A 22,272-nucleotide genomic window follows, 5' to 3' on the forward strand; every position below is an offset into this window, starting at 1 on the left:
CTGGGTGCTATTCCAACTGGGTGTTTTTATCATCTCTTGAAGAGATATGAAATTTATGGTTGCAGTTTGCTCTGTTTAGATAATTTTGACACTTTTCCCCTTACATGGTTCATTATTTTTTTTTCTTGTATTCGCCATAGAAGTAAAGTGTTTAACTAGAGCTAAGCTGATGAAACTAACAGATCCATAAATTGGGTTATGAATGATCCTTTAAGGTGCTGCTGTGCCTGAGAGGTGAGCCAAAGCAGCTGAGAGGTGAATAAGGTGGTATACTATAAGACAGAGGAGTAGATGGGGATGAGAGTCCCAACATAGAGCCTGAAGGATTGCTGTGTTTGCAAATTGAAACTGATTAGTCAGCGCATCCAGGAGGGAGTCCTGTCTTTCCAAGAATGGCTCTAAATGGGGTTGAGGAGGTAAGTGCCATGTTGAATTAGCCCAAAGCTTTGTTCTGACATGGCCAGGAGCCCTGGCTCAATGGCATGTCCATCCAGTATCCACTCACTTTACTCCTGCCGTTTTCCTTGTAAGATTTAGAAGAGAAAAACTAAAAGAGCTCCTATTTTCCTTCACCATGTCTCTTCATCACTCAAAATCAAATCCATTTTTCCAACTTTATTATTAAACATTGAATTTAAAAATATATAATGAATGAATCACAAAATGTACATTATATACCCACCACCCAGATCCAATGCCTGCGAACATTTTGCCACTTTGCTTTTTCCACACATGTATGTGTGTATGCATGTTTCATGTGTACGTGAGTCACAGTACATTGCAGATATCAACCCCGAAACCTTCAGCCTCATCTTCTAAGAACATTCTCTTCACAATCACAACTTTTACATACTCAGGAAATAATTAGCAATAATTTCCTAATGTTATCTAAAATATAGTAGATAGGGGCACCTGGATGGCTCAGTCGGTTAAGCGTCCAACTCTTGATTTCAGCTCAGGTCTTGATCTCAGAGTTGTGAGTTCAAGCTCTGCATTGGACTCCACACTGGGTGTGGAGCCTACTTAAAAAATAATAATAAATAAAAGATAAAAAAAATAAAATACAGTGAATATTCAGATTTTCCCACTTGTTCCCCAAATATGCTTTTAAACCCCCCTTTAAAAACTGTAATTCCATCAGGGTTTACACATTCCTTTTGACTATTATACGTTTGAGTTTCTCTAAATCTAGAGCAAGAGTTCTCAACCTTTTTGGTTTCAATATGCCTTTATAGTCTTAAAAATACTGAAGAGCTTTTGTTCATGTGGCTTATGTCTGTGTTTTGCACATACCCCATGCACATGTGCATGTGCACCCCCCCACACACACACAGAGGACTCTGGCAATGTCTAGAAATATTTTTATTCATCACAATGGGGGGCGGGGATGTGTTACTGGTATCTAGTGATTAAGGGCCAGAAGTCTTAGTACTTTGGGGCTGCTCTAACCTGATACCATATTTCTTATAGTCTGGAGGCTGAGAAGTCCAAGTCAAGGCATCGTCAGATTTGGTGTCTGGTGAGGGCTTGCTTCCTGGTTCGTGGATGGCCATCTTCCCCCCTGTGTCCTCACATAGTAGAAGGGGTGAGGGAGCTCTATGGGGCCTCTTCTATCGATGCATTAGTCCCATTCATGAGGGCTCCAACCTCATGACTTAATCACCACACGAAGACCCTACCTCCTAATACCATCACCATGGGGGGTGGGTAGGTTTCACCATGTGAATTGTTTGGGTGAGGGGATACAAACATGTAGTCTGTAGTATCAGGGATGCTGCTAAACATCCTAAAATGCACAGAAAGGCCCCCCAAATAGACAATTATATAGCCCCAAATGCCAGTAATGCAGAGGTTGTGAAATCCTTGTTTATAGCTTATGTGTGGATTGTAGTCAACACTTAACCAAGCCCCTACTCAGTGCAAGGCACTATGCTAGGTACTGTAGGGGATGCAGCCATGTGGAACATTGTGTGGAAAGCTAGTGTAAAAGCAGTTGGAAAGCACCATATTCTGGGTCCCCTCACCTGTGTTTATCCTAGTTACTCGGCATTTCCCATCACAGACATTCAAGGGGCAAATGAGGGGTCCTAAAGTTGGTAGTTGGAACTTGGTAGGAAAGCTGCCTCCATCTTCTTCTGTGTTTTGTTCTAAGTGAAGCAGATATGTGTAAAAGTGGCAGTAGCCTTCTCTCTAGGGACCAGTCAGTCCTCAAGACATTCCAGGTATTGTGGGATTCCTTTCCTGCCTGGGACCTACCCATTTATGAGACAGATATTTATGGTGTGCTGCCTTCTCTCCCAGATGCCTGCCCTTCTTGCTTTTTATCTTCTCCATGTGCCTCTTGCCATGGCTGTCCTGTCTGTCTGCTTTGTTCTTGCTTCATTTGTTTTAGTGACTGACTTTTAAGTAGTAACATCTTGAAAGAACTGCATCTCTTGGCTCAGGGTTTCTTGAGCTATGCTGTATTCTGGAATCAGTTGTGATTGCCTTAAAAAATATATAGATTCTGGTTATTCTTCCCGGAGATTCTGCTGTAAGACAGTGATCTTGATGTTAATCTCCAATAGGGATTCTTGTAGTCAAGGTGGAGAATCTATGTCTTTGTCCCAGAAAATGTACTTTACATGTCAGAAAGTGGGAATTCCACTGCTGGGACATGCTTGCATTTGGTCTTCATGTTGCAAGTTCCTTTTTCTTTTTTTCTAATTCCTGGATCCCATAGAAGAGTAATGCTGCTTCTAGTTTAGAATTCTCCTCTGACTTCTCACTGTTTTCAGAATAAAGACAGTTCCACAGTCCCTTCCTAACATACAAGGCCCTGCACACTCTGGTCCTTGCCCACCTCTCTCTCTGTTCCAGCTTCATTGACCTTATTTTCATCTCCTCGAACAAACTGTTTTCTACCTCAGAACTTTGCACCCGCAAACTGTCCTCCGTACCTTAAACACCCTGCATCTTGCTCTCTGGGCAGTTGGCTCCTTCTCCTTCACCTTTAAATCCATCCTATCAGACAGGCAGTCTCTGACTTCTACAACTAAACGTAGTTCCTGCTTATTATCTCACATACCACCTTCTTCCTTCCATTTCTATCATTAGTTACAATTGACAGACTATTTGGGATGGTGTGTTTGCTGTCTTCCCAACCAACGGGTGTCCTGGGGGCAGTGAGCCTTTGGTCACTGTCCTGTTCCCAGCTCCTGGTTCAGTGTTTGGCATATCATCGGCACTCAGTAAATATTTAGTGGATGAATGAATGAATAAATGAATCGGTATATGACTAGACTTTCTCTAGCTGTTTTCCTGTGTTTCCCAAGTGCCACTAATCTTAGAACAGAGCCTAGAAAACTCAGGATGGGAGGAAAGAGAGGTCTGCTCTAGCCCCTTGGGCCTTCACACTTGTCCTGGGCCTGACTGTGTTCTGAGGCCTCATGTCCACATGCCTGCAAAAGCTGGACAGAGCCACACAATGCCCTCAAAGCCCACAGAAGTGGGAGCTGGTGTCAGCAGGCCTTGGCTTCTCAGAGGCATCTGCTGAAAGCAGTTGTTGGCATGAGTGTGTCAAGAGAGTAGCAGAGCTGAGGAAATGTCAAGGGGTGAATGGGATAATCAGGCCCTAGCCGTCAAAACTGCCACCCACTCAAGCCTGTCAGATTCTACAAGAGAAATCTTCCAGACATGTCAGCTTCTTCACATGGCTAATGGCAGAGAAAAGGATGCACCTGAGGGAGGCTCGTGGGGCCAGTACTGATTGACTGGAGCCTTTTGGAGCCTGACTGGGCATATCCAGTGTGGGGAGAAAGGCCATTTAGAGGGGCGGCAGCTGGAGAGGAAGGTGACGGAAAATCTTTCAAGGTACGAGTGTCTGATTAAGTTCCCAGTGTGTGAAATAAGTGCCCAAATGACCATTATTATTTCATTTCCCTTTTCGTTTCTTCATTGTGGGTGCTCATGAAACTAAGCAAAGGCCTTGCGATCCCTTGGCATAGTAGACAGCGTTCAGGAGAGTCTTCGGTAATACTGTATAGTGTTCCCATGACAAGGCATATTGCTGCACTCGTTTCCTTAATATTATTCTGTAGATCTCTCAGGTATCATATGAGAGTTGGGGGAAGAGAACAGTGGACAAGACAGACCAGATCTGTCCCTTTGGAGCCCACATTCCAGTAGGGACAGATGGGAACAATATGTCATTTAAAGTCATTAGTAAACAAGATACTTACAGACTGTGATGAATTCCACAGAAGGAAGCAGGTCCTGTGATAAGGAGTGGCCTGGGGGTGGGGTGGGGATGTCTACTTTAGATAAATGAGGAAGTGATGTAGCTGGAAACCTGAAGGAGGAGTTATAACTTACATCTCCCTTCCCACTTTTTAATTATTTCTGAATAAAGAATAGGTCTTTATTTCTCCCATTTTAAAGAGTCAAAGAGAAATTGTTATTTGAAAATATTGGGGTGGCAAAGATGTGGTGCTTGTGAGCCAACCTAGGATCCTTCACTAATCTCACGTGGACTGGTCCTGATTTCACCACCACTGGGTTTACATGGGCTAAACCTCTCTCAGCTTTATGGACCACCCTAAGTGTTTCCTTCTGTCTCCTTATCAAACACACATGGATGATATGGGTAAAAGCCTACAAATGTGGCCCTGGGCATCTGGCTTGTTCTTTGCAATGCTGATCCAACTCTACCCCAAGCTAAATTGAAGTTGGTAAAGATACCTGTGCCTCCACCTACTTTCAGGACAAATAATTGCTGATATTTACAAAGTAAAACCATTTGGCTTTGTTGATAGACCCCACTGTGTTTATGGTTCTTGTTTGTTTTGTTTTTTTTTTTTGGTTTCATTAACAGTTGCTTTTAACTTTGATAATTATCATATTTTCTTTGGGTTTATTTTACACCCATCCCCACCCACTGAAAGAGTCTTAAGTTGAAAGAAAGCTTGGCTTAGTTATTTACTCTTGCTTATTTTCTAATACATACATCTAAGGCTATACATTTTCCTCTGAGAACTACTTTGGCTGTATCCTGTCACATTTGCTCTGCAAACCCTTGCCATTAAGTTCTATGTAGTTTGCAATTTCCATTTTGATTTTCTCTTTCAGTATGATTTTTAAATTATCAAGTATACATATAGTTTGGGGGGCATTTTGGGTTCTTTATTTCTAATATTACAGGATTGATGGTGTAATTGTGGTTCAGTGACTAGCAACTTAAAATCTTGAGATTTTCTTTGTGGTCTGATACACAGTCAGATTTAAAAGTGTATAGTTAAAGATCGTATGTTGTCTGTATTATTTGGGTTGATCAAATGCTCTACAGATTTTCTTATTTTTCTGCTTCACGTATGGCTTTCTTTTAATTTATCTTCTGTAGTTGGTGTTTCTATGGAAAAGCTCTATTAGTATTATTTTCTTGCTTAGCTTTAGCACCAAGCCAGAAATAACAAAGTAGCAAGAAAAAGAAATAACCCCTTCATCACTTCTACAGATTAGTCAAGGAGATGTGTCTGCTAATGAGACTTTACAGTGAAGTGGGGCTGAATTTATGCAGTAAAACTGCCTGTGGCAAGGACATCTCTGCGGAGTCCGAGGGATCTGCTTCTGGATCACTTTCAGGGGATGACAGTGGTTGCAGTGGCTTCATAATGAGACATTTCTAGAGCTCTAGCACTTTGTCCACCAGGCAGGGGTGGGGAGCATTCTAGCAACCACATCATCAACCAGTACACTTTTTAAAAAGGACTTTTAAAAAGGACTCAGAAAAATATAAAATTAAGGTCATCTCTGAGGTCTTTGCTGAGCTGAATAAACCTTGAAGCAAAAATCGTATCTTTTTCCAAAGCTTAACACAGAGCTTTAGAGATCTATGAGAAAGAATAGCACTTTGAACATAAGGCTTGATTGGTAGCATAAAGCACTAGAGGTGGTTCTAATAACTACTGGGGCTGCTGGAAAGTACTTCTGGAGTAATCAGTGACACAATCATACATTTCCAGGCTTCTCTGCAATCCCTTATCTGGAAACATAAACAGGCTGGATCTAGGTTGGATGGTTTTCCTCTTCAGATAAAACTGTAGCCTCCAAGGGCTTTAGAGAAGTGACAGGTAGGTAGCTATGTGTAATTCTTCATTTAACTAAACCAGCACCCTCTCCCACCCCTCTTCACTGTCGTAGACATGTCAGTTTTCTTACTTTGTGTGTGACAATGCTTTTGACAGTAGGCTCCTCCTCTCTTCCCTCCCACTCCTGTTTAAGTGCCTGTTTTTACATATGAGGTAGTTCACCATTATCTGGAAAATGTGTCTGTCTGTTTTGAAGTCACTGGACTGGTAGCAGATGGAGCATACTTTTGACCCCTTTGGTGTTAGATTCTCCCTAGCTTGTTTTATCTCACTCAATTGTTCTGGGGCTGGTTGCCCATTCTTTGGGTAGGGGAAGCATTACCATAATTAGATAGTGTTATTAGTTAGAAATCTCCAAAGAAACAGAACCTATAGGATAGAAATAAGATATATACATATACATTTATTAAAAGCATTGGCTCATGTGATTATAGAGGCTGACAAGTCCCAAAATCTGCATTTGACAAGCTGGAGATCCAGGAGAGTCAGTGGTATAGTTCTAATCTGAGTCCAACTGCCTGAGCACGAGGAGAGCTGATGGTGTAAGTTCGAGTCTGAGTCCAAAGGCAGGAGAATGGAGAAGACCAGTGTCCCAGCTTAAAGACAGTTGGGCAGAGAGAGCAAATTCTCCCTGACTCAGCGTTTTTCAAAAATCAAAGTATAATTAACATACAATGTTACATTATTTTCAGGTCTACAACATACTGATTCAACAATTCCACACATTCCTCATTGCTAACCATGATAAGTGTAGTCTCCATATGATGTTACAATATTATTGACTATAGTTTCTATGTTGTAGTTGTCATCTCTGTGACTTATTTATTTTATAACTGGAAGTTTGTACCTCTTAATCCCCCTTACGCAGCGTATTCATTCTCTTCAGGTCTCCAGTGGGTTGGGTGAGTTCCACCCACACTGGGGAAGACAATGTGCTATACTTAGTCTACTAATTGAAATGTTAATCTCATTGAGAAACACCTGCACAGACACACCCAGAATAATGTTTAACCAAATATCTGGGTGCCCTTTCACCCAGTCAAGTCGACACATAAAATTAAGCATCATAGCTACATATGTAGTATTCATGATACGTTACAAAATTTAAAAGGGAACAATCCCTACCCAGCACTCAATCCATTAGTATTGCCCGAGCACCCATATACAATAGTTGAATACCAACAAAAAAGTCTCAACTCAAAACTAAGTTAAACAAAAACAAAATGTTATTTCACAAAGCTGAAAATTCCAGAGGGTATGTCTTTCTTTCCTCTTAGGCATGATGGATCTGAATCCTCTAATGATGCCTCAAAAAATCGGTCTCAAATTATTTCCTGTGTTTTGGCTTCAATCTCAAACAGGCTCTCTGCTCTCAGTGGGATCATGGCTACCAGCAGCTTCTGTTTTACCATGTTTGCCCATCTAGCAGCCGAGTTTCTGCAAAAGCCACAGTTGCTTATGTTCATTGAGTTAGCCTGGGTCACATATCCATCCCTAAATCAGACCTATCAGAGAGGGTGCGATAAGCTGACTGCCTGAGGTCAAACTACAGGGAAAGAGCATGAGGAAGGGATGACTCTTGAGTAGAAAGTTAGGGTATCGGGTGCCTGGGTGGCTCAGTTGGTTAAGCGACTGCCTTCGGCTCAGATCATGATCCCAGGGTCCTGGGATCGAGTCCCGCATCGGGCTCCCTGCTCAGCGGGGAATCTGTTTCTCCCTCTGACCCTCCCCCCTCTCGTGCTCTCTCTTTCTCATTCTCTCTCTCAAATAAATAAATAAAATCTTTAAAAAAAAAAAGAAAGAAAGAAAGTTAGGGTATCAAAACTAGAAGAAGTTAAACATAGAATTACCATATGACCTCGCAATTACATATCTAAATTCATAGTCCACAAAAAAGACTTGTACATGAATGTATATAGCAACACTACTCATAAAACCAAATGTCCATCAGCTTAATAGATAAACAAAATGTAGATATACAAAATGTGACCTAACCATACAGTGGAATGGAATGAAGTTTTGGAGTGCCTGGGTGGCTCATTTGTTTAAGTGTCTGACTCTTGATTTTGGTTCAGGTCATGATCTCATGGTTATGAGATGGAGTCCTGTGTCGGGCTCCGCGCTAGGTGTAGAGCCTGCTTAAGATTCTCTCTCCCTCTGCCCCTCCCCACTTCTTTAAAAAAAGAAAAAGGAATGAAGTATTGATACATGCTACAAGGTGAATGAACCTTGAAAACATTGTACCTGAATGAAAGAACCCAGACACAAAACGTCAGATATCGTCTGAATTCCACTTATATCAAATATCCAGATAGTCAAATTCATAGATGCAAAGCAGATATATGGTTTTTAGGGATTGGGAAGGGACTGCTTAATGGATGTGGGGTTTCCTTTTTTTTTTTTAATATTCAAGTATAATTAACATATGGTATATTTGTTTCAGTGTACAATATAATGTTTCAACAATTGTATACATTACTCTGTTCATCATGATAAGTGTACTCTTAGTGAAATCTTGCCATTTGCAATGTCGATAGATCTAGAGGGTGTCAGTGAATTCAGTCAGAGAAAGACAAATACCATATGATTTCACTCATAGGTGGAATTTAAGAGACAAAACAAAGAAGAAAGAAAAAAAAGAGACCAAAAAAACAGACTCTGAAATACAGGGAACAGACTGGTGGTTGTCAGAGGGGAGGTGGGGGGTGGGTGAAAATAGGAGAAGGTTCATTTTGGGGCAGTGAAAATGTTCTGAAACTAGATGGTGATGAGGGTCACACAACATTGTGAATGTACTAAATTTCACTAATGGTAAATTTTATGTTGTTGTATTTTACCACAATAAACATAGTGCATATTAACCCATTTTGAATTAAAATGAAAAACTAAAGGAAGCAAGATAGGAATGCTGAGTGGGCAAAATCATTCTCTAGCCCAAGTCCATAGGGAACTCATCAAGATCAAAAGCAACACCAATGAAACTAGTGATTATGGGGTGAGGCATGGAAGATGTAGAATCTTATATGTATATACCTTTGAAGTCACAAGGCCTAATTTTCATCTTTAGGTTTCTGCTTGAAGATCCTGTGCATCTGTGGAAGAAGTAACTGTCCCTCATTACAGTGTGGATCCTAGACTCACACACCTTCCTTTTTTATTCAAATGCAGTTGAAAGTCCTGGGTACCTCCCAAGAATGTTATTCTTATCAGTTCAACCATATAAGTTTATTGAGTTTCTATTACGTACCTGGTATTTTCTTAGACAAGGGTATATATTTATGATAGACCTAGTAACTACATTGAATTAGTACTTAATATGTGCCAGGATTTTTGCTAAATCTGGCTAAATATTTTTTCATTCAATTCTCACAATAGCCCTGTGAAAGGGGTACTGTTATTGTCTTCCCTTTACAGATGAGAAAACTGAGGCTCAGCTTATGGAAATGGTCTAGTTAGATGGCAGAGGCGGGATTAAAAACATAAAGCCCCCTGATGCTAAAATCCCTGCTCTAAACCATCTAACATAGCAAACGAGTACATCAGCAAATGCTGGATGCTCTTAGCCCCACGCAAACCAGAGAAGCATCCATTAGAAAGCACAAATTAGACCATCTTGCTGTCTTCTGTGGATTCCCTATTTATATAGTGCCCAGTGGATGCTTTTTCTAACTTGAGCTAGAAGGTTTTCTTTGAAAGTTTCAGTCTGCAACTTAAAAGCAAAGCAAGAGAAGAAAAGAGCTGGGAGTGCACTTCACCAAAAGCTGTTCTGAAATCTGAGAGCAAGGACACAGGAGGAGAAAGATTATCATCTTATTAGCGTAGGAGGATAAAGATGATCAGGCAGGGATGCTCCATTATTTATAGGAATCCAGCTCTTTTCTATACACTTCACTGAGGCATTTGATATATTTGTGCTGGAGATTAACACTGATGTTATTTTCTTTAATGTCTGTTTTTAGTGTATGCGATGCATGTTGGCATTCAGGAAATTCAGCCAGAGGAGAAAAACAATAGTATTAATTAGGAATGTCAGTCATGGGTGTTATGAAATTCAAAACTGCCAAGTTTCTGGAGCATTTAGTGGTAATTATAATAGACTGTGGAGACAAGCTGTTCTTCGTTTCCTATACAGAAATGCACAGTTTGATGGGCAAGTGATCAAAGTGCTCATGCAAACCCTTGTGAAAGAGTGTCTCTCTCTTGCCCTGTTATTTTTAGGACTCTATGCTTTTGCTAATTCAGAGCTGCCCATAGAGAGGAGACCATCGGTGAATATAAGGCCCCTTGTCTTTTATAATTTAAAATTGCTATTTAATTTTTTTCAATATCTCCACACAAGTTGGCGTATGTGTGGGGGGGGTTTGGGGGATAGGTAAATGATACCATCCACCAGCCTGGCAGTATATTCGGATTTAAATCACAGCCATAGCCTTTTTTCCAGGTAAAGTCACACATTTAATCAATTTTCTCTCAAAGTGATGAATAATAAAAACCCATCCTCTGTTCTTTGGATAACCCAGTTAAATGGGTAGAGAGATTTGCATTTTTGAGAATTGGAATAAAAGGGTTGCCACTTCCCTGGATTTTCTCAGGTTTCTGGTTAGAGGATTATTTCCTGATTTGTTTTGTGAGGATTCATATCAACCTAGGGGCAGAGAATAGAACCATGGGGATGTAAGAATTCTAATGCTGGTACCCTGATTTCTTAAATTACCTTATATGAGCCTTACAATGGCCCCTTGAGACTGTCTAGGGAGATCCCAACACACCCAAAAAGGAGACTCATTTGCAGAGATCAAGAAACTTGCCCAAGGTTATTCAGATGCTGAGCGTCAGGAGGGCTCCTGACTTTATGCCCGGTATTGTCTGTACTTCACTTTATTATTTCCTGCCGTTCCTGAAAATGCCACTGGGCCTTTGCATGTGCTGTTCTCTATGTCTGTTATGCTGAACCTCTTAAGTCTGGCTTTAGGCACATTTCTTTCTTAATGGACAGGCACTCCTCTCTAGAAAGGACCTAACTTGTAGGTAATGGTTAAGTGTGTCATGTTCCCTACAAAACTGATATTCACCTGATTCAAACAAAAGCAAACAGTCAGGGCTCAGAGTAAGTCCTGTTTTCCCAGGAAAGGGTATAGCAGCGAGAGACTCAGAATCATCCATCTCTGATTCTTTTTTTTCCTATAACCACCACCTCCATTAGCTGGAGATAATGATGTCAAGAGGAGAAAACTCTAGTTGTTGTTGGTTCACCTGTAATTCTGGGACTTACAAGAAGCCCAGTTAAATTCAGTGGCATCTGATGGTATGGGCCAGATGTAGAAATAAAGGAGGTAGGAAGAGAGGTCCTTCGGTGTATGTGTGTTTCTGGGTTTTTATTTTAAATAATTAGTAGCAGGTCTTTCTTCATCCTGAACTTTTTCAGAAATAATTGGGGAGCTTGGGGTTGAGCCAGTAATTGCCGAGAGATGTGCTGCCCATGGACAAGCCTCTACTCCAGGGCTGGTAAGAGTGGAAATGCCCCCACCCCCTCCCAGCAGTTTGGAAGAATGTCTAGAGCATCTCTGCATCCTTTGGAAAAGCAGGGCACGTTTTCCTGCTGACACACACAAGCCTTATAATTTAGCATTAGAAAAGAAAAATGGTTTAGAACAAGAAAATATATTTAGAGCTCATTATTCAAGTAGGAGTCACAGAGAAGGGGCATGGACGGAGCCAGTCAACAAGAAACAGCTCACATTACAGGGTCAGAAGGAAGCATGTGCCTGGCACTCAGAAGCCAGGCAGGAAACCACTTCAAGGGCGACAGTGTCCGTATCAAGGTCAGGAATCAGTAAGAGAAGGTGCACTAGGTTGAGTAAACCTGTCCTGGAGACTTGGTCTAGAACTGCTCCCTTGCCTGTCCTCTCCTCTCTCTGGCTCCTAGCAAAGGTCAGTTCACAGTGAATTTCCATGTTCCAGCCCCAAGGAGGCCACCACTTGGCATCTAAATATTAGTGTTGTTTTCATGGAGGCCAAAACTAGGTGTTCCATCAAATGGAAGGGGGTCTGTGAGGCAACTGTTCTGATTGGGCAAAGTTCATGTCTACCTTTGGGTGGAAGGCCACAGTTGCAATTCCCCATCCCCCCAACCCCCACCCCATTTTTGACTTGCATTTCTTTGCTTTCTCTTTAGCTACCTGCTGTGCCAACCTGCCAACCATCTGTCTCCACCCCTCACTCTTCTACTTTATATACATAAACATTACAAAGTATGTCACGATCATCTCTGGCCATATTCTAGGGCTTGCAGCCCTTTTCTGTGTTATTGAAGGCTTGCTTGTTAGCACTGCCCTGTTTAGCATTTGGCTTGTGTTACCTGCTTCAGCCTATAGCTTTTCTCTTTTCCATCAAGGCTGGTTGCAGTAAAGAAGAGGGGATAAGGAAACCCCATGTGTCTCAGTACATCCAGGGGAAAAGGAAAAGGAAAAGGAACTAATGCTTTCTGAAGACCTACTGTGTGCCAGGGATTGTGGTAGTTGCTTTGTAAACATTATCCATTGCAATTCAATAATTATTCCTTGCTTATCCATTGTGTCCAGTGCTGTTCTAGGAGGTGGCTATAGAGTGGAAGACAAGGAAGATATATTCAATTATCATAGTTCTTAGAGTCTACAAGGGGGGCATGTAGTTAAGAAGGAATTATAAGTATAATAGATGTTATACAAGGAGGAGCATAGGATATAGTAAAAATCTTCATAGTGAAAAGCAACTGGATATAACCTGATTTAGGGGGCAGGGAAGGTGTTTCTGAGTAACTGATATTTATGCTAAGACTCAAAGGATGAACATGATTACTCTCTCATGTAATCTCCACTTTCCCCTAAAATGGATACAATATTCGTGTATATTTTGCAAGTGGGGGAACTGAGCTTTAGTGATATGTGGTGCCATATCCAGGCACAACTGGATAGTGATGGATCCAGGATTCAGTCTCAGGTTTGACTCCAGAAGATACCTCTCTTCCATCAGATTCTGGTTCTTTCTGGGGCTTTATTAAAAAATCTTGATGAAAGGAGAAAGCAAAGTTGGGGGGGCTCTTTCTGACAATGTTCGGGTTCTGCTTGCTGAGAACTGAAATGTCTCCTAGTATACATGGAACACAATATAGTGGCACAAACATCAGCTTCAGATTCAGATCTCGTTTGGTGACTTTTATAAATCTTTGTAATTTCAGGGATGCTGTTTCTCCATCCCTATGGTAAAAACTTTTTTGTGCAGATTCAAAAGATATAATGTATGCCAGGTTATGGCACATGGTAGGTCTTTGAAAACAGCACATCTTTGGGGCATAAGGAAGGAGGAGAGGGATGAACAGCCCAGGAGGTTTTGTAAGAGGCCATTTACTGCAGAGCTGTTTCTGGGCTTTGGGCTAAATGGGTTTGTGCTGAAAAAGATAGAAGCATCTCTTTGGGTTTTCAGCCAGGCGGCCACAGATGTGGACAATAGAGAACTCAGCTCACGTGCCCAATGGGAAGAAGACAATTGCTCCCCAAACACAGCTGCCTCCTTCTCAATTGGACCCAACTTTGCCAGATAATGGAAACACAGAAAACAAGGCACGGGAAAAACGAGCTGTTTATGTTTAAACATGGCAATCGAACCTCAACACTGAGCCTTCTTGGATGGCATCCGTGTGTCATCTCACAGCCTGTGTGGCTGTGGGGCCCAGCCTATGGATTTCCAAGACTGTGCTGCAGCCCATCTGTCAGGGAGAGATGGATGATTAATGGCATCTGTTCCAGATGTCCTCTCTCCTTGGGGATGGTGCATGTGGAAAATCTCTGCCTCCTTTCCACCTCTCTTCTAGCAGCTCCTGGAAGTTGCAGACATAGCTTAGAAGTAAAGAAGGGAGTACAGAGCTCTTGTTGAATGCAGTTTTAGGAGACAAACTCCTGTTTCTGGGAACAACATCTTCTGTGCCTGGAGGCTCTGTGGGCTAAGCCTTGTCTACAGAGCAAGCCAGGATGGAGATCATTTAAAGGATCAAGGCATCATACCTTCCTATTCACCTGTCTAACCCATCCATCTGTCCATCCATCCGTCTGTCCGTCCATCCATCCATTCATCCATCCATCCATCCACTTATGTAGCTATCCAGCCATCTTTTATTGATTAAAATTATATTTATTGAACAATTGTATATCTGTCATCATGCATTATATATATTTGACCTATAATTTAGGGAGCAGTTAAGAGTTAAGGGGACTCTGGGTCCAGACAGCCTGAGTTAGAATCCTGAGTCTCCCTCTCTCTAGTTATTTGGCCTTGAGCAAGCCTCTCAATCTCTTGCAGGTTTCCGTTTCCGATGTGTAAAATTCAGATAAGAATTCCAACTCACAGGGCTCTTGTGATGGTCAAATGTGAGATTGTGCATGAAATTGCCTATTATTAGACACATGGTAATGGTCAGTTAATGTTAGTATTATGATTTTAAAAAAATTTATTGAGGTGTAATTGACATAACATATTAGTCTCAGGTATACAACATAATGATTCAGTATATGTACATATTGCAAAATGATTGCCACAATAAGTTTAAAGTGTCCATTAATGGGTAAATGGACAAAGAAACTGTGGTGTGTGTGTGTACACACACACACACACACACACACACACAGGAATACTATGCAGCCGTAAAAAAGAACAAAATCTTGCCATTTGTGACAATGTGGTTGGACGTTGAGGGTATTACATCAAGTGAAATAAGTCAGAGAAAGACAAATACCATATGCTCTCTTAACATGTGGAATCTATTTTTCTATTTTTATTCCAGTATAGTTAAAGTTAATACAGTGTTATATTAGTTTCAAATGTACAATATAGTGATTGAACACTTCCATACATCACCCAGTGCTCATTACAAGTGCACTCTTTAATCCCCATCACCTATTTCACCCTTCCCTGCACCCATCTCTCCTCTGTAACCATTAATTTGTTTCCTATAGTTAAGAATCTCTTGGTTTCTCTCTTTCCTTTGCTCATTTGTTTGGTTTCTTAAATTCCATATGAGTGAAATCATACGGTATTTGTCTTTCTCTGACCTATTTTGCTTAGCATAACACTCTCTAGATCCATCCACATCATTGCAAATGGTAAAATTTCATTCTTTTTATGGCTGAATAATATTCCATTATATATATATTCACAGATAGTTGGACTGCTTCCATTATTTGGCTGTTGTAAATAATGCTGCAATAAACATAGGTCTGCCTGTATCCCTTTGAATTAGTATTTTTGTATTTTTTTAAACATTTTATTTATTTATTTATTTTTTTGTTTTTTAATTTTTTTATTCTTATATTATCCCCATACATTGCATCATTAGTTTTAGATGTAGTGTTCCATGATTCATTGTTTGTGCATAACACCCAGTGCTCCATGCAGAATGTGCCCTCCTCAATACCCATCACCAGGCTAACCCATCCTCCCACCTCCCTCCCCTCTAGAACCCTCAGTTTGTTTTTCAGAGTCCATCGTCTCTCATGGTTCGTCTACCCCTCCGATTTCCCCCCCTTCATTCTTCCCCTCCTGCTACCTTCTTCTTCTTCTTTTTTTTTTCTTAACATATATTGCATTATTTGATCAGAGGTACAGATCTGAAATTCAACAGTCTTGCACAATTCACAGCGCTTACCAGAGCACATACCCTCCCCAGTGTCTATCACCCAGTCACCCCATCCCTCCCACCCCACCCCCACTCCAGCAACCCTCAGTTTGTTTCCTGAGATTAAGAATTCCTCATATCAGTGAGGTCATATGATACATGTCTTTCTCTGATTGACTTATTTCGCTCAGCATAATACCCTCCAGTTCCATCCACGTCGTTGCAAATGGCAAGATCTCATTCCTTTTGATGGCTGCATAATATTCCATTGTATATATATACCACATCTTCTTTATCCATTCATCTGTCGATGGACATCTTGGCTCTTTACACAGTTTGGCTATTGTGGACAATGCTGCTATAAACATCGGGGTGCACGTACCCTTTCAGATCCCTACTTTTGTCTCTTTGGGGTAAATACCCAGTAGTGCAATTGCTGGATCATATGGTAGCTCTATTTTCAACTTTTTGAGGAACCTCCATACTGTTTTCCAGAGTGGCTGCACCAGCTTGCATTCCCACCAACAGTGTAGGAGGGTTCCCCTTTCTCCACATCCCTGCCAACATCTGTCGTTTCCTGACTTGTTAATTTTAGCCATTCTGACTGGTGTGAGGTGATATCTCATTGAGGTTTGGATTTGGATTTCCCTGATGCCAAGCGATGTTGAGCACTTTTTCATGTGTCTGTTGGCCATTTGGATGTCTTCTTTGGAAAAATGTCTGTTCATGTCTTCTGCCCATTTCTTGATGGGATTCTTTGTTCTTTGGGTGTTGAGTTTGATGAGTTCTTTATAGATTTTGGATACCAGTCCTTTATCTGATATATCATTTGCAAAAATCTTCTCCCATTCTGTCGGCTGTCTTTTGGTTTTGTTGACTGTTTCCTTTGCTTTGCAAAAGATCTTTATCTTGATGAAGTCCCAATAGTTCATTTTTGCCCTTGCTTCCCTTGCCTTTGGTGATGTTTCTAGGAAGAAGTTGCTGCGGCTGAGGTCGAAGAGGTTGCTGCCTGTGTTCTCCTTTAGGATTTGGATGGACTCCTGTCTCACATTGAGGTCTTTCAACCATTTGGAGTCTATTTTTGTGTGTGGTGTAAGGAAATGGTCCAGTTTCATTCTTCTGCATGTGGCTATCCAGTTTTCCCAACACCATTTGTTGAAAAGACTGTCTTTTTTTCATTGGACATTCTTTCCTGCTTTGTCGAAGATGAGTTGACCATAGAGTTGAGGGTCCATTTCTGGGCTCTCTATTCTGTTCCATTGATCTATGTGCCTGTTTTTGTGCCAGTACCATACTGTCTTGATGATGACAGCTTTGTAATAGAGCTGGAAGTCCGGAATTGTGGTGCCGCCAGCTTTGCTTTTCTTTTTCAACATTCCTCTGGCTATTCAGGGTCTTTTCTGATTCCATACAAATTTTAGGATTCTTTGTTCCATTTCTTTGAAAAAAGTGGATGGTATTTTGATGGGGATTGCATTGAATGTGTAGATTGCTCTAGGTAGCATTGACATCTTCACAATCTTTGTTCTTCCAATCCATGAGCATGGAACGTTTTTCCATTTCTTTGTGTCTTCCTCAATTTCTTTCATGAGTATTTTATAGTTTTCTGAGTACAGATCCTTTGCCTCTTTGGTTAGATTTATTCCTAGGTATCTTATGGTTTTGGGTGCAATTGTAAATGGGATCGACTCCTTAATTTCTCTTTCTTCTCTCTTGTTGTTGGTGTATAGGAATGCCACTGACTTCTGTGCATTGATTTTATATCCTGCCACTTTACTGAATTCCTGTATGAGTTCTAGCAGTTTTGGGGTGGAGTCTTTGGGGTTTTCCACATAAAGTATCATATCATCTGCAAAGAGTGAGAGTTTGAATTCTTCTTTGCCGATTCGGATGCCTTTGATTTCTTTTTGTTGTCTGATTGCTGTGGCTAGGACTTCTAATACTTTGTTGAATAGCAGTGGTGATAGTGGACATCCCTGCCACTTTCCTGACCTTAGGGGGAAAGCTCTCAGTTTTTCCCCATTGAGAATGATATTCGCCGTAGGTTTTTCATAGATGGCTTTTATGATATTGAGGTATGTACCCTCCATGCCTATACTCTGAAGAGTTTTGATCAAGAAAGGATGCTGTACTTTGTCAAATGCTTTTTCTGCATCTATTGAGAGGATCATATGATTCTTGTTCTTTCTTTTGTTAATGTATTGTATCACGTTGATTGATTTGCGGATGTTGAACCAACCTTGCAGCCCAGGGATAAATCCCACTAGGTCGTGGTGAATAATCCTTTTAATGTACTGTTGGATCCTATTGGCTAGTATTTTGGTGAGAATTTTTGCATCCATGTTCATCAGGGATATTGATCTGTAATTCTCCTTTTTGATGGGGTCTTTGTCTGGTTTGGGGATCAAGGTAATGGTGGCCTCATAAAATGAGTTTGGACGTTTTCCTTCCATTTCTATTTTTTGGAACAGTTTCAGAAGAATAGGTATTAATTCTTCTTGAAATGTTTGGTAGAATTCCCTGGGAAGCCGTCTGGCCCTGGGCTTTTGTTTGTTGGGAGATTTTTGATGACTGCTTCAATTTCCTTAGTGGTTATAGGTCTGTTCAGGTTTTCTATTTCTTCCTGGTTCAGTTTTGGTAGTTGATACAACTCTAGGAATGCATCCATTTCTTCCAGGTTATCTAATTTGCTGGCATAGAGTTGCTCATAATATGTTCTTATAATTGTTTGTATTTCTTTGGTGTTGGTTGTGATCTCTCCTCTTTCATTCATGATTTTGTTGATTTGGGTCATTTCTCTTTTCTTTTTGATAAGTCTGGCCAGGGGTTTATCAATCTTGTTCATTCTTTCAAAGAACCAGCTCCTAGTTTCGTTGATCTGTTCTACTGTTTTTTAGTTTCTATTTCATTGATTTCTGCTCTGATCTTTATTATTTCTCTTCTCCTGCTGGGTTTAGGCTTTATTTGCTGTTCTTTCTCCAGCTCCTTTAGGTGTAGGGTTAGGTTGTGTACTTGAGACCTTTCTTGTTTCTTGAGAAAGGCTTGTATTGCTATATACTTTCCTCTTAGGACTGCCTTTGCTGCATCCCAAGGATTTTGAATAATTGTGTTTTCATTTTCATTGGTTTCCATGAATTTTTTAAATTCTTCTTTAATTTCCTGGTTGACCCATTCATTCTTCAGTAGGATGCTCTTTAGCCTCCATGTATTTGAGTTCTTTCCGACTTTCCTCTTGTGATTGAGTTCTAGTTTCAAAGCATTGTGGTCTGAAAATAGGCAGGGAATGATCCCAATCTTTCGGTACCGGTTGAGACCTGATTTATGACCTAGGATGTGATCTATTCTGGAGAATGTTCCATGGGCACTAGAGAAGAACGTGTATTCTGTTGCTTTGGGATGCAATGTTCTGAATATGTCTGTGAAGTCCATTTGGTCCAGTGTGTCATTTAAAGTCTTAATTTCCGGGCGCCTGGGTGGCTCAGTTGGTTAAGCAACTGCCTTTGGCTCAGGTCATGATCCTGGAGTCCCGGGATCGAGTTCCGCATCACACTCCAGGCTCGGCGGGGAGCCTGCTTCTCCCTCTGACCCTATCCCCTCTCATGCTGTTTCTCTCTCTCTCTCTCTCAAATAAATAAATAAATAAAATCTTTTAAAGTCTTAATTTCCTTGTTGATCTTTTGCTTAGACGATCTGTCCATTTCAGTGAGGGGAGTGTTAAAGTCACCCACTATGATTCTATTGTTGTCCATGTGTTTCTTTGCTTTTGTTATTAATTGCCTTATATAATTGGCTGCTCCCATGTTAGGGGCATAGATATTTACAATTGTTAGATCTTCTTGTTGGATAGACCCTTTAAGTAGGATATAGTGTCCTTCGTGATCTCTTATTACAGTCTTTGGTTTAAAATCTAATTTGTCTGATATAAGGATTGCCACCCCAGCTTTCTTTTGGTGTCCATTAGCATGGTAAATGGTTTTCCACCCCCTCACTTTCAATCTGGGGGTGTCTTTGGGTCTAAAATGAGTCTCTTGCAGACAGCATATCGATGGGTCTTATTTTTTAATACAATCTGATAGCCTGTGTCTTTTGATTGGGGCATTTAGCCCATTTACATTCAGGATAACTATTGAAAGATATGAATTTAGTGCCATTGTATTGCCTGTAAGGTGATTGTTACTGTATATTGTCTGTGTTCCTTTCTGGTCTCTGTTGCTTTTAGGTTCTCTCTTTGCTTAGAGGACCCCTTTCAAGATTTCTTGTAGGGCTGGCTGGTTTCGTTTTTGCAAATTCCTTTAGTTTTTGTTTGTCCTGGAAGCTTTTGATCTCTTCTCCTATTTCAATGACAGCCTAGCTGGATATAGTATTCTTGGCTGCATATTTTTCTCATTTAGTGCTCTGAATATATCCTGCCAGTCCTTTCTGGCCTGTCAGGTCTCTGTGGATAGGTCTGTTGCCAATCTAATGTTTCTACCATTGTAGGTTACATATCTCTTCTCCCGAGCTGCTTTCAGGATTTTCTCTTTGTCTCTGAGACTCGTAAGTTTTACTATTAGATGTCGGGGTGTTGACCTATTTTTATTGATTTTGAGGGCGGTTCTCTGTGCTTCCTGGATTTTGATGCCTGTTTCCTTCCCCAAATTAGGGAAGTTGTCTGCTATAATTTGCTCCATTATACCTTCTGCCCCTCTCTCTCTTTCTTCTTCTTCTGGGATCCCAATTATTCTAATGTTGTTTCGTCTTATGGTATCACTTATCTCTCGAATTCTGCCCTCGTGATCCAGTAGTTGTTTATCTCTCTTTTTCTCAGCTTCTTTATTTTCCATCATTTGGTGTTCTGTATCACTGATTCTCTCTTCTGCCTCATTTATCCCAGCAGTTAGTGCCCCCATATTTGATTGCACCTCATTAATAGCCTTTTTGATTTCAACTTGGTTAGATTTTAGTTCTTTTACTTCTCCAGAAAGGGTTTCTCTAATAACTTCCATGCTTTTCTCAAGCCCAGCTAGTATCTTTAAAGTGATGATTCTGAACTCTAGATCTGACATTGTACTAATGTCCATATTCAGTAGGTCCCTGGCAGTCAGTACTACCTCTTGTTCTTTTTGTTGAGGTGATTTTTTCCGTCTTTTCATTTTGTGCGAGGAGAATAGATTAATGAGAGAACAAAATGCTAACAGACTAACAACGTCCCCAGAAAATATACTCTAAACAAATCAGAAAAGACCTGAAGCAGTGGGAAAAGAAAGGGAAAGAGAGAAAAAAGAAAAAGAAAAAAAAAAAGAGAAAGAAAAAGATAAAGATAAAAACAAACAAAAACAGAACAAAACAAAACAACAACAACAACAAAAAAACAGAATGTGATCAAATATGATCAGTGCCATACACTAGATTTTGGGTGTATTTTGGTCTGTTAGAAGAAAGTGCCTCCCAAAATTTTAAATGAAAGAAAAACTTATATATACACAAAAATAAGAGTTGATATGATGAAGGGATGGAATATGACTGTAAAGATGGAAATTATAAAAAGTTTTATAAAAGGAATTGATAAGAAGTTGTTTGAAAAAAGAAAGAAGAGGATTTAAAAAAAGAAAAAAGAAAAAAAAAGGGAGAGAATGTGATTAGGCAGGGGAGTAGAAAAAAAACCATATACTAGAGATTTAGGGTATATTTTAATCTGTTAGAAGAAACTATCTCAGATTTTTAAAGAGAGAACAACTTATATATATATGCCAAAAATATGGGTAACTACTATGAAGAGATAGAACATGACTCTAAAAATGAAAAATAAAAATTTTTTTAAAAAAGGGATTGATAAAATGTTGGTTGAAAAAGGGAAAAGAAAAATTAAAAAAAAAAAAAGAAAAAAAGACAGTTAAAAAAAAATTAACTTTGAAAGACTAAAGAATCATGGTAAAAAAGCCATTGATTCTATGTGCAGTAGTCCCCTTGCACTGGAGTTCTGCTGTTCTCATTGATCGGTAAACTTGGTCTTGGCTGGCTGTTCTCGCTGATCTTCTGGGGAGGGGCCTGTTGCCGTGGTTTCCAAATGTCTTTGCTGGAGGCGGAAGTGCCCCGTCTTTGCCCGGTCCAGGCTAAGTAATCTGCTCGGGTTTGCTCTCGGGAGCTTTTGTTCCCTGCAAGCTTTCCGTACAGCTTTGGAGGCGGAGAGTGAAAATGGCGGCCTCCCAATCTCCGCCCCCGAGGAGCCGAGAACTCGGGGCCCTGTTCCTCAGTGAGCCCCCAGAGAAAAACAGTCAGTCACTTCCGTCTCCCCGGTCTCCGGCCGCATTCCGTGCTCACCCGGACTGTGACTGTGCGTTTCTATCTCCGGCACTTGACCCCGTGTGGAGTCTCCAAACCCAACAGATCCCTGTGGTGCGCTCCCGTGCCGCTCCTCCCGGGGGAAGGAGGTGAGTCTCCCCGGATCTGCCTCTTGTTGGGTCCCTGCTGGAGGAGCAGTGGCCCGACTGTGCCACGGATCACGATTTATGGCAACCCCGA

The sequence above is a fragment of the Mirounga angustirostris genome, unplaced genomic scaffold (genome assembly GCF_029215605.1).
Source record: "Mirounga angustirostris isolate CCGP_5_RB_7025 unplaced genomic scaffold, mMirAng1.0.hap1 SCAF_5, whole genome shotgun sequence".
Taxonomy (NCBI): domain Eukaryota; kingdom Metazoa; phylum Chordata; class Mammalia; order Carnivora; family Phocidae; genus Mirounga; species Mirounga angustirostris.